The following is an 18148-nucleotide window of genomic DNA, read 5'->3' as shown; positions in this document are numbered from 1 at the left end:
TTATTCATTCATTCACTCAAAAATAGATCCGGTATTATTTATTTATATACCACAACCCAACCACCAATACACTGTCCATCCCTACCCAAAATGTAGCCAGCCATTCTGCTGAGGAGGCGTGTATGGGGGAAGAAGGTCAGTACAACAACTCACACCATAGCCCCTGGCCCACAGCCCAGCAGCACGGAGGCCTCCCCCACCCAGGAGCATGTGTCAGCCATTGCACTGTTTAACAAACAGACCTACAGGTTGGTAGCCATCTTCACTGGGAGGGTGTGTGATGGGAGGCAGGGAGGGAGGCCTGCACTAACTACAACCACCATTCCCCCTGGCCCACAGCCCAGCAGCATGGAGGCCTCCCACACCCAGGAGCAAGTGTCAGCCATTGCACTGTTTAACAAACAGACCTACAGGTTGGTAGCCATCTTCACTGGGAGGGTGTGTGATGGGAGGCAGGGAGGGAGGCCTGTCTCACTGCACCCACCATTCCCCCTGGCCCACAGCCCAGCAGCATGGAGGCCTCCCCCACCCAGGAGCAAGTGTCAGCCATTGCACTGTTTAACAAACAAACTTACAGGTAGGTAGCCATCTTCACTTGGAGGGTGTTTGTGGGTGGGAGGCCTGTACCACTACTCCCAGCATGCCCCCTGGCCCACAGCCCAGCAGCATGGAGGCCTCCCCCACCCAGGAGCACGTGTCAGCCATTGCACTGTTTAACAAACAGACCTACAGGTTGGTAGCCATCTTCACTGGGAGGGTGTGTGATGGGAGGCAGGGAGGGAGGCCTGCACTAACTACAACCACCATTCCCCCTGGCCCACAGCCCAGCAGCATGGAGGCCTCCCCCACCCAGGACCAAGTGTCAGCCATTGCACGGTTTAACAAACAAACTTACAGGTAGGTAGCCATCTTCACTTGGAGGGTGTTTGTGGGTGGGAGGCCTGTCTCACTACTCCCAGCATGCCCCCTGGCCCACAGCCCAGCAGCATGGAGGCCACCCCCACCCAGGAGAAAGTGTCAGCCATTGCACTGTTTAACAAACAAACTTACAGGTAGGTAGCCATCTTCACTTGGAGGGTGTTTGTGGGTGGGAGGCCTGTACCACTACTCCCAGCATGCCCCCTGGCCCACAGCCCAGCAGCATGGAGGCCTCCCCCACCCAGGAGCAAGTGTCAGCCATTGCACTGTTTAACAAACAAACTTACAGGTAGGTAGCCATCTTCACTTGGAGGGTGTTTGTGGGTGGGAGGCCTGTCTCACTACTCCCAGCATGCCCCCTGGCCCACAGCACAGCAGCTTGGAGGCCTCCCCCACCCAGGAGCAAGTGTCAGCCATTGCACTGTTTAACAAACAAACTTACAGGTAGGTAGCCATCTTCACTTGGAGGGTGTTTGTGGGTGGGAGGCCGGTCTCACTACTCCCAGCATGCCCCCTGGCCCACAGCCCAGCAGCATGTAGGCCTCCCCCACCCAGGAGCATGTGTCAGCCATTGCACTGTTTAACAAACAGACCTACAGGTTGGTAGCCATCTTCACTGGGAGGGTGTGTGATGGGAGGCAGGGAGGGAGGCCTGCACTCACTACAACCACCATTCCCCCTGGCCCACAGCCCAGCAGCATGGAGGCCTCCCCCACCCAGGAGCAAGTGTCAGCCATTGCACGGTTTAACAAACAAACTTACAGGTAGGTAGCCATCTTTACTTGGAGGGTGTTTGTGGGTGGGAGGCCTGTCTCACTACTCCCAGCATGCCCCCTGGCCCACAGCCCAGCAGCATGAAGGCCTCCCCCACCCAGGAGCATGTGTCAGCCATTGCACTGTTTAACAAACAAACTTACAGGTAGGTAACCATCTTCACTTGGAGGGTGTTTGTGGGTGGGAGCCCTGTACCACTACTCCCAGCATGCCTCCTGGCCCACAGCCCATCAGCATGGAGGCCACCCCCACCCAGGAGCAAGTGTCAGCCATTGCACTGTTTAACAAACAAACTTACAGGTAGGTAGCCATCTTCACTTGGAGGGTGTTTGTGGGTGGGAGGCCTGTACCACTACTCCCAGCATGCCCCCTGGCCCACAGCCCAGCAGCATGGAGGCCTCCCCCACCCAGGAGCATGTGTCAGCCATTGCACTGTTTAACAAACAAACTTACAGGTAGGTAGCCATCTTCACTTGGAGGGTGTTTGTGGGTGGGAGGTCTGTACCACTACTCCCAGCATGCCCCCTGGCCCACAGCCCAGCAGCATGGAGTCCACCCCCACCCAGGAGCAAGTGTCAGCCATTGCACTGTTTAACAAACAAACTTACAGGTAGGTAGCCATCTTCACTTGGAGGGTGTTTGTGGGTGGGAGGCCTGTCTCACTACTCCCAGCATGCCCCCTGGCCCACAGCCCAGCAGCTTGGAAGCCTCCCCCACCCAGGAGCAAGTGTCAGCCATTGCACTGTTTAACAAACAAACTTACAGGTAGGTAGCCATCTTCACTTGGAGGGTGTTTGTGGGTGTGAGGCCGGTCTCACTACTCCCAGCATGCCCCCTGGCCCACAGCCCAGCAGCATGTAGGCCTCCCCCACCCAGGAGCATGTGTCAGCCATTGCACTGTTTAACAAACAGACCTACAGGTTGGTAGCCATCTTCACTGGGAGGGTGTGTGATGGGAGGCAGGGAGGGAGGCCTGCACTAACTACAACCACCATTCCCCCTGGCCCACAGCCCAGCAGCATGGAGGCCTCCCCCACCCAGGAGCAAGTGTCAGCCATTGCACGGTTTAACAAACAAACTTACAGGTAGGTAGCCATCTTCACTTGGAGGGTGTTTGTGGGTGGGAGGCCTGTCTCACTACTCCCAGCATGCCCCCTGGCCCACAGCCCAGCAGCATGGAGGCCTCCCCCACCCAGGAGCATGTGTCAGCCATTGCACTGTTTAACAAACAAACTTACAGGTAGGTAGCCATCTTCACTTGGAGGGTGTTTGTGGGTGGGAGCCCTGTACCACTACTCCCAGCATGCCCCCTGGCCCACAGCCCAGCAGCATGGAGGCCACCCCCACCCAGGAGCAAGTGTCAGCCATTGCACTGTTTAACAAACAAACTTACAGGTAGGTAGCCATCTTCACTTGGAGGGTGTTTGTGGGTGGGAGCCCTGTACCACTACTCCCAGCAGGCCCCCTGGCCCTCAGCCCAGCAGCATGGAGGCCACCCCCACCCAGGAGCAAGTGTCAGCCATTGCACTGTTTAACAAACAAACTTACAGGTAGGTAGCCATCTTCACTTGGAGGGTGTTTGTGGGTGGGAGGCCTGTACCACTACTCCCAGCATGCCCCCTGGCCCACAGCCCAGCAGCATGGAGGCCTCCCCCACCCAGGAGCATGTGTCAGCCATTGCACTGTTTAACAAACAAACTTACAGGTAGGTAGCCATCTTCACTTGGAGGGTGTTTGTGGGTGGGAGGTCTGTACCACTACTCCCAGCATGCCCCCTGGCCCACAGCCCAGCAGCATGGAGTCCACCCCCACCCAGGAGCAAGTGTCAGCCATTGCACTGTTTAACAAACAAACTTACAGGTAGGTAGCCATCTTCACTTGGAGGGTGTTTGTGGGTGGGAGGCCTGTCTCACTACTCCCAGCATGCCCCCTGGCCCACAGCACAGCAGCTTGGAGGCCTCCCCCACCCAGGAGCAAGTGTCAGCCATTGCACTGTTTAACAAACAAACTTACAGGTAGGTAGCCATCTTCACTTGGAGGGTGTTTGTGGGTGGGAGGCCGGTCTCACTACTCCCAGCATGCCCCCTGGCCCACAGCCCAGCAGCATGTAGGCCTCCCCCACCCAGGAGCATGTGTCAGCCATTGCACTGTTTAACAAACAGACCTACAGGTTGGTAGCCATCTTCACTGGGAGGGTGTGTGATGGTAAGCAGGGAGGGAGGCCTGTCTCACTGCACCCACCATTCTCCCTGGCCCACAGCCCAGCAGCATGGAGGCCTGCCTCACCCAGGAGCAAGTATCAGCCATTGCACCCTGCACACTCACCTTACAGGTACGTACCAACCGTAATTCTTCATGAAGTGTGTGTGTAGAAAACAAATAACTATTGGATGCAATGCATTGACATTCAACATGTATGACTCCATGATGTCACTCTGCACTATGAAATGTTACACGATGTTGCCATGAATTGTACAACTGATGACAGCATATATAACTAGTGTACAGACAGATGATGATACGCAGATGACGGAAACACTGACCACTCCCCATCTACTCCACAGGTGATGAAGAACTCACTGCTGAGGACCACACCAACGACCAGCAGAGCCAGTCTCCACCACCGGCACATGGACTCACAGATGCGGACTCCCAGGACAGTTTGGATGATGAGCTCCAGCCCGGCCCATCTGGTGTGCCACAGACCCAGAGGTCCCAGGCCCCCATCCTCGCCAACACCACCTCTGCTGCAACAACAACGCAGCAGACCCCTGCTGTCCCAGCCTCTGCCTCCACTGCACCCACCACCGCCACTGCCACCAATACCAACACTATCACCAGTACCACCTGCAGCACCCTCCCTGTCCCTAGGGATGACCATCCCACAGTAACACCTGTGGAGGGCAGGGAGGCAGTGCGTGGCGCACCAGTGGCGAGGGAAGAGGTCCGTGGCAGCAGAGCAGGTCGGAGGGCCAGGGTAAACACCAGACCTCTGGAGGAGTGGACACCATCCCTGGACCACTTCACCAGAGTTGTGGAGGCCTACCAAGAGGTCCAGGGACAAAGTGGCCGGTCTGATTAACTATTAAGGGAGCACATCCTGCTGATGAGGTCCATCGATAACCGCCTGGGACAAATGTGGACCTCATGGGCCAGCAAGTGGCGTTGCAGAGGGACAGGCCTGTGTCCCAACCACCACCTCCGTCCCCTCCTGTTGTGCTGCAGGATGACAGTGCTCCATCCTCCCATGCGCCAACAGAGAGGGGCGAGTCCTCTGATGCCGCTGGCCATTCAGCAGGCCCCCCACCGCCAAAAAGATCTAGGGGGCGTCCAAAGAAGAGCCTGGGAGTCTCTGGAGGCAAAGCACCTGCCACACGCCAGTCACGTAGCCAGCCGTGAAGACAACCCTCTTCCCAACTGTATTCACTGTTAGGACTTTCTTTCCCCACATTGCCATGGCAATGGCACCTCTCTGTTGGACTGGGTCACCACATCCATGTGGTGTCTACTCTTGCATCTCATTGAACAGGACTGCCAACTCACTGCTCATTTCCCACCTTCATGTAAATATTCCAGCACAATTCACATGTCCACTCACAAAATAAAATACCTGACACTCCTGATTTGGTGTAGTGAATTCTTTAGTGCAGTATTAACATTGTTGATAATGTCCATGATGTGTAAACATGATTTACAGTATGCAGGTCAGGAACACTCTGTAGCACCTAGGGAGACACAACAGAACTACAGTCACTGGTCTCATTGTGGCAACACACACAGATCACTGCTCAAAAAATATCCAAAATATCACAGGCATACTACACAATGTCTAGCAGATATGCACAAATACGGTCCAGCATACATCTCCGTACGTAACGTCAATTCCACCAATACCATACATAGGTGACAGAACATGTGCCTATCAGGAACATCTGCGCATATCCATTCACAACAAAAGCAACCACACCAGACTATGTACACATTGTACCTTGTCACCCACCTTCAAGTGAAGTAGCGTTGGATTAGCTGCTGGCGTAGGTCAACTTCTTCATCCTCTCCACTGTCCTCATCACTGGATTCTGGTCCTTGAGCAGGTTGTGGCCTTGGTTCCTCACCATCGTCCAGGAGCAGGGGGACCCCCTTGTGGATGGTCAGGTTGTGCAGCATACAGCATGCCACAACGATCTTGCACACCTTCCCAGGCGAGTTTGCGAGTGCGCCTCCGGTCCTGTCAAGGCACCGGAACCTTGACTTCAGCAGGCCGAAAGTCCGTTCGATTACCCGTCGGGTCCTGCCATGGGCCTCATTGTAGCGGATGTCTGCTGGTGTCCGGGGATTTCGGAGCCGCTCATTGTGTGCTGCTGTTTCTGTTTCTGACCCTGATTCCTGTTGGATTGTGAGCAGAGGACGTCGTGGGATTTCCGTGCATCCGTCAGCACTTGTTGCCTTGTGCGGGTTGTGCAAAGGGGAGAGTTCTCTGACTTCTTCAGACGCAGAGGGACTGCGAGGTCCAGCAGGCTCTCTGTTACACAGCTGCTGCCTCTTCCCTCGGCGTTCCCGCCCCCCCGCCCGGACACTTGAAAACCTATCGCGGCCCCCGCTCCGCGGGAGCCGCTCATTGTGTGCTGCTGTTTCTGTTTCTGACCCTGATTCCTGTTGGATTGTGAGCAGAGGACGTCGTGGGATTTCTGTGCATCCGTCAGCGCTTGTTGCCTTGTGCGGGTTGTGCAAAGGGGAGAGTTCTCTGACTGCTTCAGACGCCGAGGGACTGCGAGGTCCAGCAGGCTCTCTGTTACACAGCTGCTGCCTCTTCCCTCGGCGTTCCCGCCCCCCCGCCTGCAGTGACTTAATCTTGCTCTCAATCCAGCGTCGCGGGACGCGCGCGGGACTTAGCCCGGGGCGAAGCACGGGCAAAGGGCGGGCCGTTGTGCGGCCGTTAGGTGGCTGTCGGTGGCTGGGCTGGGGCCCTTCTCTTTCATCCACTCGGCCCTCCATACTGTTGCATCTACTTGCTGTAGCAAGTTATTCGCTTACTCTTAGTACCCACTTGTATTCCCCATTGACCAGTATACAGTTACCCCAACTCCAGGATTCACTATTATATGGGGGATTTGTGATTAGACTTCTGTCCCTGCTACAACTTGATATATTTATTTCCTTGTTGTGTTGGTGACTGGTGGGGGTTTAATTCGCCAGTAGTGCAGGTATTCTGTGCGGGTTCTGGGCAATTGCAAAGAAAAGTTTCTTCGGCCCACTATAAAGGTTCATTTTTATTTTTAATAAAATCTGGTGGGTCCCTTCCTATGGCCACCACCACTGGCCCATCCATGTTGAGTAATGTAGGGGGAAATAATAGTAAAGGCACCCTAGATAACTTTTTTATAAAACCAATCCCTGACATAGATAGGGAAAATGCACTGGCGGAACGGAGGGCAGAGCGATGTCGCTCCATTGAAGGTATTAAAGCCAGACCCTCTCTAGCCCCATTACCACAGACTCTCACCCCTGGTATAGGTGTGGCCTTAGCAAACGAGGATCCACTATCCACTCAGGGTATTCCAGTACTTCTTCGAGATACACCCCATATACCCCATAAACTAGTTGATTCAAATAGCACGTCCCCAAATACTATATTAATCTCTAGCAGCTCCAGTACGGGGCTAGAAGTTCCATCTGACACCCCACGAGTTGCAAAAGTGACCATCAAAAACATACCTAGGAAACTGGAGGTGCCCAAAGTATATGGCCCGCCGCCAAATAAGATACGGAGGAGGGGTGGTGCACAACTAAGAGGTAGGGTCAGCCACTCTGACTTTGGCAAGGGCAAAGGGGCTAACGCTGTTTCTGCACCCAAGCCAAAGGACACTTTAATATCTGAATTAATCCAAATGGCCCCACAAGTAATATCATCACCTCCTGTACCGACTGCTCAGATACCTGGCTTAGAATCCTCTAGGGACAGTTCGCTGAATCATCAGTCGTCTGTCCTTTCTCTTGACACTCTTGAACACCTATTCAGGGCATATACACTACCAATTTTAGAAAGGCTGATGGGGATAGAGCAACCACTAGCGAATCTGCAGGGCTGGGGATTATGGGAGGTAATGCTGTTACCACCCCTCGGGGATGTGATGCACTCCATTCTGACACTCTAACTCCTCCTAGGCCGTAGGGCCAAGTAAATATTTTACTTAAAAGTCCATCTGCCCGTATTCTAACATCCACTGACCTTTCTGACCCGAACTCAAAATCTTTTGCCCCAACTAACCCTGAAGTAATACAGCTGCAAGGGTCTGCTGTTCCTCCAGTGGTTACTCTACACGAGAAAATTGGGGGATCGGGCTCTAAATCTCTACCCGAAACTTTGAAGGTCCTGTCATGGAATGTGGCGGGTATCGCCAACAAATTATATACTGATGACTGGGACTCCATAGTAGGGAACAGTGATGTTTGTCTCTTTCAAGAGACTTGGGCCAGGGAACCCCTGACTAGAACGGGTTATGCAGTTTTTGAAATTAAAGCCAGCTGGAGTGGCAAAGGGAGGCCTTCAGGTGGCTTGGCGGTGTGGATAGCCAGTCACATTGGATGTAATGCGGAGAATGTAGTTACGTTCTCGCAGGACATACAGCGTGTTTTACTTAAGTGGCCAAACGCATGCAAGATGGTAATTATTAATGTGTATTCTCGCCCAGTTGGCACAACTATGGAATCGCCCACATTAGATGATCTTTCGTCTTTTCTGGGCCAACTCCCGAAAGACTGTAAGATAGTGATGGGTGGAGATTTTAATTGTCACTTTGAACCTCTGGAAGGGTTGAGGGAAGGTGCACTCACTGCAGAAGATGACTTTTGGGGTGTTCCACCATGTCAATCCCCTCACCCCAAATCTTGGTCTCCTCTTGCGGTGCAAATGATGTCCTTGACACTAAATTTTGCGTTAAGGGCTTGCAATGGTCGTACAACTTCAGACACCCCCTCACTATTTACCTTCAATAGGAAGGATCACGAATCGCGGCTGGACTAGATCTTTATAGATATCAGCTTGTGGTCCAAGGTCCAGGATTTCAGAGTAGTTGTAAGAATGGACAGCAATCATAACGCACTACTATTAGATATGGTGCACCCTGGAGCTGTTGTTGGATCGCAGCCCGTTGAGCCCACTGAGGATGTAGGGAACCTGGTTCTCAGCTCCAACAGGCGCAGGGTAAAATGGGAGAAACTGGCAAATTCACAAGAGAGTATCAGGAAAATCTATGAACTAGCACTCCCCAGGTTAAAGGACTTGGACGATTTAATCAATCAGCCTAGACCCAAAGACTTTAACAAGAGATTAGCCCAAATTCATGAAGAGCTTGTGGGAGCTCTAGGTGAGGTCCTTTACCCGGTGGTAGTGCAGCGGAAGAAAAAGACTCGAACCTCAACCTGGTATAACTCTGCCTGCAAAAAGACTAAGACAGAACTAATAGCAACAATAAAAGCAGGTTCTGATAGGGGTAAGGTAGCTGAGCTTAGGCAGGAATATAGGGAAACAATGGCATTGGCAAGGTCGGAATGGGACTGGAACAGATGGCAGGACCTCTCCCTAGCATTAGAAACGAGGGACTCCAGAAGATTTTGGTCCTTGGTAAACATTGGCACAGGCGAACCCAAAGCTGCAGTGGAGCCTAACATTGCAGCTCCTGTTTGGGAAGCCCACTTTGGCAAACTATATGAAGATACCTTTGAATCTGCCAATGATGTGGTTGCTGATGTTTTATCCCATTCTGATGACGGATTGGAATTTAGTCTTGGGGAGGTGGTCAGTGCAATCGAGAGACTGGCGACGGGGAAAGCCCCGGGACTCGACAAACTGCCCGATGACCTCTTTAGGTTCCACCCAGAGATCTGGGCCCCGTACCTCCTTATTCTTTTTAATTCCATCGCGGGAGGCATGGAGATCCCCTGTACTTGGCTGGGGGCGGAGATCGTACCTATCTTCAAGAAAGGCTGCCCTCTTCTCCTAGCCAACTACAGGCCGATCAGCCTTATAGATGTCCCTCAAAAACCTTTTTCCTGCCTTCTCCTGGACCATCTCTTAGACTGGATGGAGGATAAAGAAATCTTGAGCCCCCTCCAGGCTGGCTTCAGGAAAAATACGTCCACCATGGATTAGATTTTTTCGCCTCGTTCTCCTCTATTGGAAAACTGTGAGGATCGAGGGGGGGAGGCTGTATATGGTGTTCGTGGACCTGAGGGCAGCATTCGACTTGGTCCCCCGAAAGAAACTCTGGGAGGTTTTAAAAGAGCTGGGTGTCCCTATCCATCTTTTACGGGCCATAATCAGGCTTCATGATAGTAACTTTGCTCAGGTCAGGTGTGGGAGGGATGGAGTATTGTCAAAAAGGTTCCCAGTCCGTAGGGGGGTAAGGCAGGGTTGCGTCTTGGAGCCAACCCTGTTTTGCCTTTATGTTAATGGTGTCGTATCCCACCTCGATGATGTGGGGGACAACGGCGCTCCTGTTTTGGTGGGCAGGAGGGTGCCGGCCATCATGTTCGCTGACGATACCCTCCTGCTCTCCAAATCCCCGATGGGGATTCAACGGATCCTGGATGGTTTTGGTCTTTTCTGTAGAGAACATGGTCTGGAGATCAATACAGGGAAGACCAAATTCATGATATTCAATCCCCCACCCAAGACTAGACCCAACCCATCATTGAGCTCAGTAAGATTGGAGAGGGTAAAAACATTTCAGTATTTGGGGGTAACCCTGCATGAGAATTTATCTTGGGAGCCACAAATAGCAAGATCCCGGTTAAAGCTGTCTCAACTGTCAGGGGCAATTCTGAAGGTTGCAAACACTTCTACCTTCAAACCCATCACCCCGGCAGTAGAAATGTACAAAACACAAGCTAAAGCGGCTGCATCTTATGGTAGCAAGCTATGGGGGTATAAAGCAGGGACAGCGCTGGCCAGTGTAGAAAACAACTTTTTAAGACGCCTCCTGGCCCTTCCCCGTGGCACACCTCTGCTTCCCGTAAGATTAGATGTGGGTCTCCCCACCATAGGAGAGGATTTGGAATTAAAGCCACTAAGATTCTGGCATAGGCTCTGGTCCACCAGTGAGCTCACGCACTACAGGCAAGACCTCATCCACGTAATGAATTTGAACCAGTGCGGTAGAATTCTGTGGCTGGCTTTTATAAAGAAAGAACTATACCGGCTGAGTCTCCATGAGCTATGAGAGGCCCTTGAGTTAGGCTGCCACAAAAGTCTCTCGAAAAAGATTGGTGGAGATACACAAGGAGAGAAGTCTTGCTTCCCTAGTGTCGGCACCCCAAAATGGGATTTTAACTGACCGATTCCTGGACTCCAAGAATTCTTATTATTTTGAAAGTTTTATGGACATTATTTTCCCGATCTTGGCAAGAAAATTGTTCATCCAGTGGAGGCTAGGCACTCTGCCAATCAAATCTTTCACATGTAAATGGGCAAAGGGGGATGATAAAACTTGCCCTGGGTGCAGCAACTATGATGAGGAGGAAATTCATGTCGTGTTTTTTTGCCCAGCCTACAATAGACCAAGGAAATATTGGCTAGTGCCTCTATGTAGGAACTTGGGCGTAAGGAGCCTCTTGACTTCATACAGAATATTGAAAACAAATACTTCCCCTCATATAGTATTTGCTGCTGCCAAATGTTTAATGGCCATGTGGCAGATCAGGAGAAAACTTTTAAAAGCCTGACCAAAGGATGGAACATTGATATGACTGTAATGACAATCTGCCCCCTGATTACCAAAGGGAATTGAATTTTTACCCTTTTTTCTTTTCTCTTTTAAAGTATGTTTTAATATAATGTGGATGTTTGTATGATGTATGTTTTTATGTGTATCTTTTATGGTCTAAATGGCCGAAATAAAGAATTTTTGGATTGGATTTCGGAGTGGGCTCAACAGCCATGGCCTACTGGGATATGCAGAGTCACCTGTGATTGATAAACACCCATTGCAATGTTGTACGGCCACAGTAAAGCCAGTGACACACAGCACGTGATAGCAGTAGTGATACTCACCCACAATCCAGGCACGTTCGGGATGCAGATACTCCATCATCCGTGGCACCATGCTGTTCCTCATAATGTACGAATCATGGGCCGAACCGGGATACCTTGCACACACATGTGATATTAACATGTCCGCAAAGCACACCACCTGCACATTCATGAAGTGCTAGTGTTTGCGGTTCCGATAAATGTGCTCCGTCGCCTGCGGTGCCACCAGACCTACATGGGTGCAATCTATGGCACCGACTACATGTGGGAAGCGCCCAAGGGGGTAGAAGTCCCCCTTAACGGCAGCCAATTCACGTCCCCTGGGGAAATGTATGTAGCGATTGCGATATATCATCATGGCCTCAAGTACATCACTCAGCACCATGCTGAACATGGGCTGCGACATCCCCCCAGCGTTAGCCACGGTCTCTTGGAAGGAACCAGTCACAAAGAAGTGGAGTGCTGCCATCACCTTGTAGGTGGGTGTGAATGCCGTAGGATAGTGACGGCGAGGCTGCAGGTGGGGCTCCAATAGATCACACACGATCTTCAATGTTGGTCTGTCCAGCCTGAATTTCCTGATGATTGCCTCATTCTCCATGTCCTTAAGCACAGTCAGGTAACGTAGGAGATTCGGCCTCCTAGTTGAGGAGTAAAATGAATATGTCAGTGACAAGCATCATGAGATGGCCATAGCACAAAGCATCAATGATGTAATGGGAAAATAACAAGGGTCAGAGAGATGCATGGCACATCTGGTTACTTGGCTGGCCAATAGCTACACACAGAGGGCAGGCCTCTCCAGTGACAATACCCAAGTGACAGTAACGCATCGGGGACTGTGAATGCGGATATAATGGTTGAACATTTGACATGTGCAGACATGGTGCAACAAGACCCGCCAATGTAATGTGACTTAACATGTCTGTCATACCCATCTGCTGTACCTGCCACACCTCAATGCATCATGTAAAGTCGGCACACATTCATTAACACAATGATCACAGTAGCAGGGACACTTCCGGTTGTGTGCATGATCAGTTGTGAATGCACAAGCCAGGTACGATACAATGCAGTGACACCAGCCAGGTCAAGGTCTGCACTGACCAACAACACATTAAACATCACGACATCAATGTAGAGCACCTGACGTCTGTCAATCATCATCAGCCATCAAAACTCTTACTAAAATGGCTGAAACACAGGCAAAAGTGGCTCACACTGAACGTGCGTCCTCCTGTGGATGACATGGCTGTGTGGCATCGTGTGTACAATGATGTGCCCTACACCATGTAGCTGCAGAGTGCTGATACAGTTTCCAGGATTGACATACACAGCAATGTGTACGAAAATGGCAGTACCTACCGCCGGTCCCCTGCGGTGTGACCCCAGCACCACCATCTACCCAGCCAAGGTAGCCATTGGCATATGGACTTATGTATATGGCGGTGGGTATGCTCCGCCGCATGAGTCGCGGTACCTACCGCCGGTCCCCGGCGGTGTGACCCCAGCACCACCATCTACCCAGCCAAGGTAGCCATTGGCATATGGACTTGTGTATATGACGGTGGGTATGCTCCGCCGCATGAGTCGTGGTACCTACCGCCGGTCCCCGGCGGTGTGACCCCAGCACCACCATCTACCCAGCCAAGGTAGCCATTGGCATATGGACTTGTGTATATGACGGTGGGTATGCTCCGCCGCATGAGTCGTGGTACCTACCGCCGGTCCCCGGCGGTGTGACCCCAGCACCACCATCTACCCAGCCAAGGTAGCCATTGGCATATGGACTTGTGTATATGACGGTAGGTATGCTCCACCGCATGAGTCGCGGTACCTACCGCCGGTCCCTGGCGGTGTGACCCCAGCACCACCATCTACCCAGCCAAGGTAGCCATTGGGCATATGGACTTGTGTATATGGCGGTGGGTATGCTCTGCCGCATGAGTCGCGGTATGACCCCAGCACCACCATCTACCCAGCCAAGGTAGCCATTGGCATATGGACTTGTGTAATGGCGGTGGGTATGCTCCGCCGCATGAGTCGCGGTACCTACCGCCTGGCCCCGGCAGTGCATCACCACCATGGGGCATTGCATACAGCCAATGGCATTGATGATCGCGGTGGCATGATGCAGATTTGAAAATCGCGGAAGGTGTGCTCCGCTACCGCGGAGGCGGTCATTGGATGCTTTTGAATGATGCACCATCGCGGTAGCGCACCCCGGGCACCCGCGGTGCATCACCGCCATGGAGCATTGCATCCAGGGAGGCGGTCATTGGATGCTTTTGAATAAGGCAGACCCGGACAACCAATTGTAGCATCTTTTAAGCTTCCTAACGACCCCAGGGGGCTATAAATCTGTGGGAGTGAGCCTCACATTTTCACTGCTCACAGAGCCTGCTGCCTGGGACCCTGTCCTGCTGCTGCTTCAAGAGCCTGCTGCCTGGGACACTGTCCTGCTGCTGCTTCAAGAGCCTGCTGCCTGGGACCCTGTCCTGCTGCTGCTTCAAGAACCTGCTGCCTGGGACCCCTCACAACTCACTTCAGCCACAGGTCTGCCATATCCACAGGGATGTCAAGAACAGATAAGATACGTGCCAGTCCATTCACGAGTGAGGAGCTGGATGTCCTTGTGAACGAGGTGCTGGCACAGTACCACGCCTGTTTGGTGGCCCCAATGTCGTGGTAAGTCACCATGAAGGGAGCAGTAGGGCAGGGTGGTGTCAGACGTGTAGTCATGATGCTGCAGTATATGCTTTGGGATGTGGGGTGCTGACAAACATTGACAGACAAGCTGTTTCCAGGTCGTGGGAGTGTGTGTGTTGCACTGTGACTCTTTCCTAGGCCTGTACTTGTATGTGTGAGTGGGTTGTGCTACTTTTTCGGGCAGACATAACCAACAGTTGTTAGCCTTGTAGATGCCAGGACAGTGTACGCTTGTGATGAAATTTCAGGGTGCCCCTGTAGTCATAGTCAGTGTGACCCACAGAGTAGGTTCAGTGGCTGCACAGCCAAACGTTGAACATCAGCCAACTTACATGCTACAGTTGCTTCACACTAATTAGTAGATATGCCCCATCAGTGCTCTGTACAATTTCTGAATTACACAGTGCTGTCGATGCATTTGTGTTGAAGCATCATGCTTTAGTGTGATTATCATGGAGACTAGGAACCTCAATGTGTGCATGCATTCACTAATGTTTATGCCATGCAGAGTGGCCTTGTGAGGGTACCCCCAGTTCTGGAGGGAGGGAGGTTACTGTGAGTCCCGAGTCAGTGTCTGGCTGCTGTACTGATAGATGCTGACATATGACATTGTGTAATTGTTCATTTGGTCTTCTTTACTCTCATACCTGCAGCTCAAGGTACACCAACGTAAGGCTGTCTGGAGGGCCATAGCAGCAAAGGTGCGAGCCCTGGGGGTATCAAACAGACGACACACACACTGTCACAAGAGGTGGGACGACATCAGCCGGCTGGCTAAGCAAGTGGCAGAGATGACCTTGGGGATGGTACCACGCACAGGGCGTGTGCATGGCGCACCATGACTCCGCTGATGGGACGCATACTGGCAGTGACCAATCCAGACCTGGATGCACGTCTGAAGGGGCATCAGCAGCAAGACAGAGATGGTGAGTATCCGGGGAGGGAGAGTTTGTCTGGGAGTGGATGCATGTGTACAGTGCCTGTGGCAGCGGTGACACATGTGATGTGCGTGTGCTTGCCATGCTGTGATATGTGATGTGAGTGGCAACTGTGATGTGTGTCTGTATGAGGCATTGGGCCACCATGGCCTTACTGTGCTGCTCCTGCCTGCAGTTTTCAGTCCTTGTCAGATTTTTGGTGTCCACATGGTCACTCTTCTTTGGGATGGAGTGGGGAGTCCATATTCTGCCGTACAGCAGTGTCCACTTAATAAGTGTGACACCATGTCTGTCTACTTTGCATGCACCATGATGGTAGAGGCCCACACATCTGACGACAATGTGAACCCTGATTGGCACATGGTGATTGGAATGGCCTATTTGGCAATGTGGCATGTGTAGTCAATACAGGTGTGTGTGGTCCCCTCTGGTTCCCTTTTGGGCTGTAAGTGGTGATGTGTGTTGTGGCTACATCATGTCCATGGGGCAGGTCAATGTGGGCTGGGGGAACACCATCCATGGGCAGGGTGTAGTGCTGTGTGGCATTGACATTGCTACACTCCTGGCTGTTTGTCTGCATGACAGGCACTGTTGTGGTCTATATAGTGTGTAGCTGCACAGTGATTGGAGGGTGTGGTGGTTACCATGTAGCTCTAGGCCTCTCATGTGCTGCATTGATCTGATATCGTGTGACCAGACGATGACACTTACACAACCCTGTTTACTCTGACTAATGCAGATTCGCAAGACACCACGGCGGAACATGATCCTGAAACAAGTGTTGTCGAGACCAGCACGACAGCGGCAGCGGAGCAAAGTGAGACTGAGCCAAGTGACACCAGCGCTACTGAGGGTGACAGGAGTATGCATGAGGAATCTGTGGCTGAGACACAGAGTACCACTTCATCTGATGGCAGGGGGGATGCGTCCCTGTTAGCAGCCACAGGGGATGGGGAGTCTGCTGCAGCATCTGACAACCAGCGGCCACTGCCCAGCCTCCCATCCACTTCCTCTGGGGCTGGCCGTATCCGTGTCACTAAGAGGGGACGTGTAACATTCACACATGGCACCGCTGCCCGTGCACCTGTCCCCCCTGCTGCCCTCAGTGCAGAGTGCGTAGAGCTCCTGCGCCAACTTTGCGTGGGCCAGACCGCCCTGGTCAATGCCTTCAGTGCCCACGAGAACAAATTAGGCCAGGTTCTAGCATTCATGGAGGGCATACACTCTGACGTGGGTGGGCTACATCGTACACTCCAGTCATTGTCAGCAACAGTCACGTCAGCCCTCCAACAGGCACATGGTCCCATTGCAGCTCAGGTGCCTTTGACGTCCACCCATTCAGTGGCCACATCAGATGACAGTGACCACTTGGGACCTACATCAACTAAACGATACAACACTAGGAGCACAGGTCAGACCCAAACTAAACAATCCCGTCCACAAACTCCATCCCCAAAGAAGAGCAGGGACCCCCCAATATGCACAGACAAGGTGAAGTCACAGAAGAGCAAGGCCAGAAGATCATTGTGGCAGACATCAGGCTCACATGCTGCAGAGGCATCACCAGAAATTGACTCAGCTATGCCCACAGAGGATGTGTGGCATGTCATGGCTACACCTGGGGAGAGCACAGGGACACAACCACCCACCACATCAACCCCAGAACAAAGTACATCGAGGCAGGTGGAGGAGAGCCCTGTTGTGACCAGCCCAGTCATTGTGGCAGAGGAGAGCCCTGTTGTGACCAGCCCAGTCATTGTGGCAGAGGAGAGCCCTGTTGTGACCAGCCCAGTCATTGTGGCAGAGGAGAGCCCTGTTGTGACCAGCCCAGTGATTAGGGCAAGGGAGGGCAGTGTTGTGTCCAGGCCACTGATTTAGGAAAAGGAGGGCAGTGTTGTGTCCAGGCCACTGATTCAGGAAAAGGAGGGCAGTGTTGTGTCCAGGCCAGTGACTCAGGTAAAGGAGGGCAGTGTTGTGAGCAGCCCTGGCAAGAAGGGACAGGAGGGCACTGTAGACACCACCCCTGGGGGAAGTGGGAAGGTGGTCACTGTAGGGGGTACACCTTCCAGAGAGGGTAAGGTGGTCCGGAGGCGTAGCCAGCCCAAGTGTTCAGCAGGATCAAGCACTTCTCCAGAGGGAGTGCCAGTGTCTGCCCCTGATGTGGGACAGTTGGGGTGTGTGCCGGTGGTGTCAACGCCACTTCCCATCAACCCCACGACAGGGAAGCAATTTCATATTCCAAAAAAGTGGAAGGGCACCCCTCCAACCTCTCCCACCCACACTGTGTCAAGGGTGAGCATGACTCCACCTCCACGTGCCACGGTGCCACCTGGTCCGCACAGCCCTCCACCTTGCGGGCCCTCTGTTATTACCACATCACATGGCCCTCTGTCACACCAGTCAAGTGGACCTGCTGTCCCTGACACACAGCCAGGTCCCACTCCACATGATGGCCAGGAGTGAGTTGTCAACACCCTCATACGCCTGTGCCACACACAGGTGTGCTAGTCAAGACCATTGTTTGCGACCTGGGTGTGTTGCTGGCCCTGTTGCTCTGATGTGCTTTTAAAATATCATTGATTGTCACTAATTAATCCTGCTTTTAAACTCACTCATCAGCTTGTGAGAATACTTCTGTGTCAGGCACGCACAGCGGATCCTAGCGCTGCCGCGCCGCCAAACACACACGCCATTCCCGGCCACGAGTGAGGCCACGCCCCCTTTTTAGGCCACGCCCCTCTTCCCTCCCCCTTTTCTTGCTCATAAATATGTGTAACCA

Source organism: Lissotriton helveticus, chromosome 6 (assembly GCF_964261635.1).
Source record: "Lissotriton helveticus chromosome 6, aLisHel1.1, whole genome shotgun sequence".
Classification (NCBI taxonomy): Eukaryota; Metazoa; Chordata; class Amphibia; order Caudata; family Salamandridae; genus Lissotriton; species Lissotriton helveticus.
This window is presented reverse-complemented; position numbering follows the sequence as displayed.